The following is a 9732-nucleotide window of genomic DNA, read 5'->3' as shown; positions in this document are numbered from 1 at the left end:
GCTAAAAGTACCAGACTAAAATACTACGAGGTTTTCTCATCTTTTAATTCCATTTTGTTAGAAAAAAATAATCACAACCAGCGTTCTTTTACCTTTCCCCAGCCATCTAGACTGCTTTACTGCAATGTTGGGAAGATTGCATACAATAAAAACTGTAGCTAGTTGATTGGGATTTGGGAAAATTGAATCAAGCATTTGCATTCATCCAGAATGGTCTTAAACTGCTGACTGTGGGGTGCCCACAGGATGAGCACTGGTGGCATGGGTGGGAGGAATTTCCTTGGATACTGCAATTGCATTTGAAAGATCTATTTTCCAAAACCCGAGCAGAGAGAGGCTAGGAGGAATGCAGACAGGACATTGAAAATGCGAATTCCCTTTACTAGTAGAACATGAAATATCTGATAATGGTTTAAAAAAGTGAGTGTCAGGATACATTGTAGTATAAAGGTTCAACTAGTATAATTTAAAATGAGTCTTTATATTCAGGCCAGGTGCGGTGGCTCACACCTGTAATCCCAGCACTTTGGGAGTCCGAGGCGGGTGGATCACCTGAGATTAGGAGTTCAAAACCAGTGTGACCAACATGGAGAAACCCCTTCTCTACTAAAAATACAAAAAATTAGCCAGGCATGGTGGTGCACGCCTGTAGTCCCAGCTACTTGTGAGGCTGAGGTAGGAGAATCGCTTGAACCCAAGAGGCAGAGGTTGCAGTGAGCTGAGATCACACCACTGCACTCCAGCCTGGGTGACAGAGCGAGACCCTGTTTCAAAAAAATAAGAAATAAAAAGTGAGTCTTCATATTCAAATTAGTAGATGAGGTTAGGCAACAATTCTTGTATGGGACCAGGTATATTTAATTTGCCTTTCTTTGCAGTCATCCTAGTAAATCCTTGTAAAGGGTTATTTTATATACAATTTTGTAGTATATTCTAAATCCCCTTTGGCAAATAAAGCTGAAGTTATCTAGTGTCAGCATACTGTGATTTGTATATTTATATAAGACAAGATTGCATCATTCTGATTAAGTTGCAGCATTTTAGTTTTATCTGATAGGCCTGTATTGAGTAATCAGTAGCTATGTGCAAATATTAAGTCAACTTAATTACCAGACCCAGAAGTCCAGAGGTAATCAAAGAGTACTTTCGGAAGATGAAATATTTATAATGAGTTATGGAAACAATGTTTTAGAAATGTTTTTCTTGGTGGAATTTAATGCAGATTTTTACCTCAATTTTGTTAAAAAACTTGATAATTTGATCCCTCCATCTATTTAATATTTAATATTTTCAGATTCTAGAGTATTTAAAATTTAAACACAATTATAAAATTAATTATAATTCCTACTTATGTTAGCTGTGATTTAGGGCCAAAACTACCCTGGTTTTGTCTGCAACTTGAAACATTGTGTATTTTAAAGTATATAATTTGGGAACATTATTTTATAGACTGTGGATAACCAAATATAAGATTTGTGATTTTTAATGCTTCATTTGTGTAAAATCATTTGTATATTCTATTTATAGTATGCATTTTCTAGCTCATTAAAAGTACAGAAAAACCTCAAATCTGTCCTTATACAAATATTTGATTTCTAGTTTCCTTTTATTAAAACATTTTCACTCATTCATTCTTTCACACCTTAGTCTCTAAGATGTGTCTCGGGTATTTGATAAAGTAGGTCTTCTTGTGGAGCACATCACTCAGCTTTGGAGACCAAACATTAAACACACTGAGTTGCATCTTATGCATGTTAAGGTCTAAAGCCAAAAGGTGAAATTTTTGAATAATCAAATTGCCCTTGGGAGGGTCCTGAATAAGAGATCTACATTCCGTCTCATGATAAGTCCCTTCCATTGAACTTTTCCTCCAAAATTGGAATAGAAATTAGCAACAGCAGAAAGCCAATGCTATCCCTAGGATGGTGGGGTGGAGGGAGGAAGCTGTCATAAAGCTCAAGGCCAGGGTCACCCAGAGGAAGCACAACCACCGCAGCAGAGCACAGGGGCCTTCAGGGTGCTGCAGCTGGAGGCAAAGAAGGAGGGAAAGAAATACTCTCGCTTTGCTTTGCTTTTTGCCATTGACTCCCAGTGGCAGGAGCTGACTGGAAGCCAGCTGGCACAGGAGCTTGGAGCTTGGTGGTATCCCTCTGGTGTCGACTCCCCTGACTTACAGCAGAGCCGCAGACCTCAGGTCAAGCAGGCTCAGAATTGGCACATTTGCACTGGGGACCATATTGTATGGACAACACTTACTTTCAACAGTAGAATCACAGCCTGCGAAGATGTCACAGTACAAGAAATATTCTGGAACCAAGATCACCTTTATCCATGTCGAGTCCACTCCACAAAGTGGAATTAGGGGAAAGTACCTGCCCTGGACTAGTATTTCGAATCCCTTCCCTCCTCTACTTACTCCCCATTCCCTTTTTCTTCTCCCAAGCTGAGCTAAAGGGAAATGTGAAGAACATTATTGCCTCTTTAAAACCAAACATATATAAAATATGAAAAATATTTTTCAGTGACAAAAGATAAGAATGAAAGCATTCAGGATAGTGTATTCATAGAAGCTTTGGGAAAGAGTAAAAATAATTTCTTAAATTTTTTTCTTGAAAGACTGAAAATAGAATCTTAAGGAGATAGTGTTCTTAAAGCCTTGATCTGACTACTTGGCTACTTATAACTTCTTTCTTCATCTACTAATTATTTTGAAAAGTCACTTAGTCATTTGTCAATCCTAACCTTTAGAGATAAACATTTAAAATCAGTTCCCTAATCACAGCATTTTTTTTTTAGATGGAGTCTTGCTCTGTCGCCCAAGCTGGAGTGCAGTGGCGAGATCTCGGCTCACTGCAACCTCTACCTCCTGGGCTCAAGCGATTCTCCTGCCTCAGCCTCCCGAGTAGCTGGGACTACAGGCGCAAGCCACCACACCCAGCTAAATTTTGTATTTTTAGTAGAGACGGGGTTTCACCATGTTGGTCAGGATGGTCTCGATCTCTTGAACTCGTGATCCGCCCTCCTTGGCTTCCCAAAGTGCTGGGATTATAGGCGTGAGCCACCGCGCCCGGCCCACAGCATCATTTTTCAAGGGTCTCTAGGGTGACGAGGTGTGCGGGTTTGCCAAGGACAGTCCTAGTTTCTACCTGCTGTCCTAGGACAATCATGAATAGTGCCCCTTTCAGTTTCAAAAGCGTCATAGTTTAGACATTAAATTACCTGACCACCCTTATATGCCCCATGTTTCTTAACATCTAGGCTGCTGACAAAATTCACATTTTCTGACTGTCAGTATAGAGAACACTAGACTGATATGGATCCACAAAGGAAGCAATATTGGCCAACAATTAATCTTCAGTCTTTGGATTAGTGAGAGGTCACAACGTGCTGGCAGCTGTCACAGCCCTCGCTCACTCTCCCCGCCTCCTCTGCCTGGGTTCCCAGTTTGATGGCACTTGAGGAGCCCTTCAGCCTGCCGCTGCACTGTGGGAGCCCCTTCCTGGGCTGGCCGAGGCTGGAGGCGGCTCCCCCAGCTTGCGGGGAGGTGTGGAGGGAGAGGCGAGGGCGGGAACAGGGGCTGCGCGCGGTGCTTGCGGGCCAGGGCGAGTTCTGGGTGGGTGTGGGCTCGGCGGGCCCTGCCGGCCCTGGGCAATGAGGGGCTTAGCACCCGGGCCAGCGGCTGCGGAGGGTGTGCTGGGTCCCCCAGCAGTGCCGGCCCACCGGCGCTGCGCTCGATTTCTCGCCGGGCCTTAGCTGCCTCCCCGCGGGGCAGGGCTTGGAACCTGCAGCCCGCCATGCCTGAGCCTTCCCAGCTCCGTGGGCTCCTGTGTGGCCAGAGCGCCCCCTGCTCCACGGTGCCCAGTCCCATCAACTACCCAAGGGCTGAGGAGTGCGGGTGCAGGGCGCGGGACTGGCGGGCAGCTCCACCTGTGGCCCCTGTGCGGGATCCGCTGGGTGAAGCCAGCTGGGTTCCTGACTCTGGTGGGGACTTGGAGAGCTTTTATGTCTAGCTAAAGGATTGTAAATACAGCAATCGGCACTGTGTATCTAGCTCAAGGTTCGTAAACACACCAATCAGCACCCTGTGTCTAGCTCAGGGTTTGTGAATGCACCAATCCACACTCTGTATCTGGCCAATCTAGTGGGGACATGGAGAACCTTTGTGTCTAGCTCAGGGATTGTAAACACACCAATCAGCACCCTGTGTCTAGCTCAGGGTTTGTGAATGCACCAATCCACACTCTGTATCTGGCCAATCTAGTGGGGACATGGAGAACCTTTGTGTCTAGCTCAGGGATTGTAAACGCACCAATCAGTGCCCTGTCAAAACAGACCACCGGCTCTCTGTAAAATGGACCAATCAGCAGGATATGGGTGGGGCCAGATAAGAGAATAAAAGCAGGCTGCCAGAGCCAGCAGTGGCAACCCGCCGGGGTTCCCTTACCAAGCTGTGGAAGCTTTGTTCTTTCGCTTTTTGCAATAAATCTTGCTGCTGCTCACTCTTTGGGTCCACACTGCCTTTATGAGCTCTAACACTCACGGTGAAGGTCGGTAGCTTCACTCCTAAAGCCAGCGGGAGCACGAACCCACCAGGAGGAATGAACAACTCCAGACGCGCCGCCTTAAGAGCTGCAACACTCACCGCGAAGGTCCGCAGCTTCACTCCTGAGCCGGCGAGACCACGAACCCCACCAGAAGGAAGAAATTCCGGACATGCCGCCTTTAAGAACTGTAACACTCACCGCGAGGGGCCACGCCTTCATTCTGGAAGTCAGTGAGACCAACAACCCACTGAGTCCGGACACATTAGGATGTTAGAGTCCTACCTTCAAAGCATTTTTCTCCTGGAGTGGACTTTGCACAAATGGTAGGCCGATTGTGGAGTCAGTGAAGAACCAGGCTAATCCAGCTTGTTTTATTGGCCCCAATTTTTCTTCTCAGGGCCGTAAACCAGTTATTACCAGGAAACAAAAGCAAAGTAAGTATTAAGTTTTGAATTGGTATTGAGGAGAAACATCTAAAATCAAATCTCGCCAATCTAATTAAATTAGATTCCCAAACCGGAAGAAGCTTTGCAATTACTGCCAAAATGTCTCAGACGGCATTAGGTTAATTGAAGCTGGAGAGGAGTGAGAAAAGAGGCAGCTGCTAGTCACTGAGAATAAGGACTATTTGCTGTGAGGTTTGTAGGGGCAGCACTTTGCTGTTGGGGTTTGGTAAGGGGATTTGTTTTAAAATTGGAATTATATTTTGTTGGCTTTTAATCAAAAGCAGGGAAATACATTTTTCCTACGCCTAAGAATTTACATAAGCTAATTTGTTCCATAATTAGAAAAATCCTTGCTTTTAGCATATGGACTGTAACAATAGGGGTCGTAACTCATGAGTCGTGTGACACATTGTTTCCCTTTGGTGAAGTTTTACTTTAAGATCTGTTGAGTATATCCAGGGAGAGAGATGAAGGTCAAGACATGCTTATTTTTACAGAGAGAGAGAGAAAGAGATTCATTAAACTTTGAGTTATACTTTATTTTTATTTATTTATTTTTTTGAGATGGGGTCTTGCTCTGTCACCCAGGCTGGAGTACAGTGGCATGATCTTGGCTCATTGCAACCTCCACTACTAGGGCTCAAGTGATTCTCCCACCTCAGCCTCTCAAGTTGGTGGGACTACAGGTGCACACCAACAAGCCTGGCTAAGTTTTTTGATTTTTAGTAGCGATGAGGTCTTGCTATTTTGCCTAGGCTGGTCTCGAACTCCTGGCCTCAAGCAATCTGCCTGCCTTGGCTTCCCAAAGTGCTAGGATTACAGATGTGAGCTACCGTGCCTGGCCCATATTTTACTCAGTAGGAATCTTTGCTATTTGCTATGATTTTTAATTCTTCTTGCATGTTAATTTTGCTTCCCCAATGAGTATGTTAAATGTTCTTTAAAATCTTCCTGTAAAAAAATCATAAACATATTAAACAGCAGTTCTCTAATTGAATGTGCTAATTTGATAAATATTTGAGTGGATACCTACTATTTGCAAAGTTTCAAGGAATACAGTGGTGAGTAAGATAGTCTTTTTTTTTTGCTCTGTCTCCCAGGCTGGAGTGCAGTGGTGTGATCTCGGCTCACTGCAACCCCCGCTTCCTGGGTTTCAAGTGATTCTCCTGCTTCAGCCTCCCAAGTAGCTTAGATTACAGAAGCACATTACCATTCTTGGCTAATTTTTGTATTTTTAGTAGACATAGTTTCACCATGTTGGCCAGGCTGGTCTCGAACTCCTGAGTTCAAGTGATCCCGCCTGTCTCGGCCTCCCAAAGTGCTGGGATTACAGGTGTGAGAGACTGCACTTGGCCAATAAGATAGTCTTTAATGTCAAGGAGTTTATGATTTTTTTCTTGGCGGAGGTGATAAGAAAATATGTCAAAACAATAAACATAGTTTACAGTAGTTGGCATCAAAGGAATGGGGAAGGGCTTTTTACCAAGCTTGTCTAGCTTGTGTACCGCAGGCTGCATGTGGGCCAACACAAATTCATAAACTCTCTTTAGACATTATGAGATTTTTTGTTTTTTTGTTTTTTTTTAGCTCACCAGTCATCATTAGTGTTAGTGTATCTTAAGTGTGGCCCAGAAAGCCAAAAGATCAGACACCCCTGCACAGAGAAAGTAGCGCTTGAGATGAACTTGAAGGTTGAAATTAAACTTTGAGAGGTATTGTTGGCAGGCAGGAGATAGGAAGCAAATAACTGCATCGAGTTGGAGAAATTTGTTGATCTTTGGGGAAAAGCAAGTAGTTCAGTCTTGCAGGAGTTGGAATAAGTGTTAGGGAATAATGGGAAATAGAGTTAGAAAAGCAAATTGTGAAATACTGTGTATCAGTCGGCTTAGGCAGTTAAACTGCAGTAACAAAGGACTCTCCAAATCACAGCAATACTACAAGGTTATTTCTCTCTTACATTACATTTCCCTTGTGGGTATCTGTAGCTCTGCTCCATGGTTCCTTTGTTCTGGGGTCAGGCTGCAGAAGCAGCTTCGATCTGGGTTATCATCAATTCTGGCCAAGGGAAAGAAAATATGGGAGAACTGTTCAATGGTTTTCGTAGTGTCCGCTTGACTGTGGCATATGTTACAGCTGTTCACGTTTCATTGGCCAAAGCAAGTCACCTGGCCATGCCTGCCATCCCTGGGAAAGGGGAAATATAATCCTCTTACAGGAAAGGACAAAAAATATATAAAACAATTTACCAAAAGCCTTGAAAGCCAACCTGAGTCTTTTGCATTTAAATCTTTAGATGGCTTGGAGCCATGGCAAGTTTCTGGACAAGATAATATGGCTTAGTAAAACAAACAAACAAAAACATCAGGGTGTTTGTTTGTTGTTGTTGTTGTTGTTGTTGTTGTTGTTTGAGACAGAGTCTCGCTCTGTCACCCAGGCTGGAATGCAGTGGCGCGATCTCGGCTCACTTCAAGCTCCGCCTCCCGGGTTCACGCCATTCTCCTGCCTCAGCCTCCCGAGTAGCTGGGACCACAGGTGCCCGCCACCACGCCTGGCTAATTTTTTGTATTTTAGTAGAGACGGGGTTTCACCGTGTTAGCCAGGATGTTCTCGATCCCCAGACCTCATGATCCACCCGCCTCGGCCTCCCAAAGTGCTGGGATTACAGGCGTGAGCCACTGTGCCCAGCCCAGGGTGGTTTTTATGTTGTGTGTGTGTTTGTGTGTATGTGTGTGCATGTACATAAAAATTATTTAGGGTATTTATTATAAATGCGGGTTCCAGGATTCCAGAAGGTCTGATTCAGGGAGCTCAGGAATCTGCCCGGTAGCAAGCAGCCAGGTGGAGAGAATGTAGATTGTCCACAGACCTCATTTTATAAAACCCGGATCAAGGAATCAACGGAGAGTGCTCAGGCAAGTATAGGTGAGATGGGGCAGTGAGTGAGGGAACGACAGGTAGGTCGTGAGTGCAGAGGCCCAGATGCAATGTTGGCACATGGTAAATGGCCAGTACGGAGGCAGATAGATAAGAGAGAACAGATGGAACTAGACTTACTCAAGGTGGGAGGCTATGGTGCAAACAGCCAGGAAACAGGGTAGTGGAAGGGGCAAATCTTGGGAGCTGAGATTAGGAATATCAGGGGATCTTGATCTTCCCTGAGGAGGAGGAGGCAAGCCTAGCTGATGCAAGAAAAAGCTGAGAACTTGAGGAGAGCAGAGGCAATAAACAGGAAGTCGCAGGAAACTCAGTGCCTGTAAGCAGCTATGGAAAACTTGACTAAAAGCGGTCACATAAATTTGATTTTGTATTCGGCCAGAAGAGGGCACTACAGTAGCACATATGCTGATGTCTGGGCTCGGCCGCCCAAACTGAGTCATGCCAGCTCCTGTCCAGTAGGATTATTAACCCGACCCACAGTGCAGTATTTTGGGCGATTCATTTATTACTTTTATAGCTGTGAATCTTTTTAGAAGGAACTTTAAGGTTTCTATTTATTAAGGAATCTGGGGTTATTTTGTTTTGAACTGTGAATTCCTGTAGTCAAAAAGAAATTAATTCCACGGAGTTTAAGGGAATTATTACCCATTTATTGGCATCACTAGAGGCATGGAGAGGAGATTAGGACAGAGAGGAGAAAAGACCTAGAAGACAGAAAAGTGCATTTGAGGCATGACTTCTGGGAGTGTAATTGCTGAGCCCAAAAGGTTGGAATCTTACGGGTTTTGTTTGTTTGTTTGTTTTTGAGAGAGAGTCTCGCTCTGTCGCCCAGGCTGGAGTGCAGTGGCTTGATCTCGGCTCACTGCAACCTCCACCTCCCAGGTTCAAGCGATTCTTCTGCCTCAGCCTCCTGAGTAGCTGAGATTACAGGCATGCGCCACCACGCCCAGCTAATTTTTGTATTTTTAGTAGAGACGGGGTTTCCCCATTTGGCCAGGCTGGTCTTGAATTGCTGACCTCAAGTGATCCACCCGCCTCAGCCTCCCAAAGTGCTGGGATTACAGGCATGAGCCACCGCGCCTGGCCTATTTTTATGACCAAATAATACTCCATTGTGTGGACAAACTACATTTTGTTGATCTATTCATTAGTTGTTGGGTGTTCGGGTTGTTTCCACCTTTTGGCTATTATGAATAGTGCTGCTGCGAATGTTCGTGTTCAAGTTTTTGTGTGGACACGTTTTTATTTCTCCTGGATATATACCTGGGAGTAGAATTCCTGGATCGAATGGTAACTCAGTATTTAATGTTTTGAGGAACTGCCCAGCTGTTCTACAGTGGCTGCACCATTTTTCCTTTCCACCAGCAATGTATGAGTGTCTCAGTTTCTCCACATCCTCAACAACATTTGTTACGCTCTGTTTTTTAGGGGTTTTCTTGTTTTCATACAGCCTTAGTCGTAAGTCGAAGTGGTGTATCACTGTGATGTTTTGGTTTCGTTTTTATGGTCTATGCTTGATATAGTTACTCTTATGTGTCAACTTGACTGGGTGATGGGATACCCAGCTGGTTGGTTAAACCTTATTTCTGGTGTGTTTGTGAGGGTGTTCCCAGAAAAGATTAGCATTTGAATGGTTGGACTGAGTAAAGAAGATGGTCAACATGGGTGGGCATTATCAATCTACCGAGGGCCTGAATAAAACAAGAAGGCAGAGGAAGGTTGAATTAACTCTGCTTGACTACTGAGGTGGGACATCAATCTTCTCCAGCCCTCACCACTCCTGGTTCTCAGGCCTTAAGACCTGG

Source organism: Gorilla gorilla, chromosome 6 (genome assembly GCF_029281585.2).
Source record: "Gorilla gorilla gorilla isolate KB3781 chromosome 6, NHGRI_mGorGor1-v2.1_pri, whole genome shotgun sequence".
NCBI lineage: Eukaryota > Metazoa > Chordata > Mammalia > Primates > Hominidae > Gorilla > Gorilla gorilla.
This window is presented reverse-complemented; position numbering follows the sequence as displayed.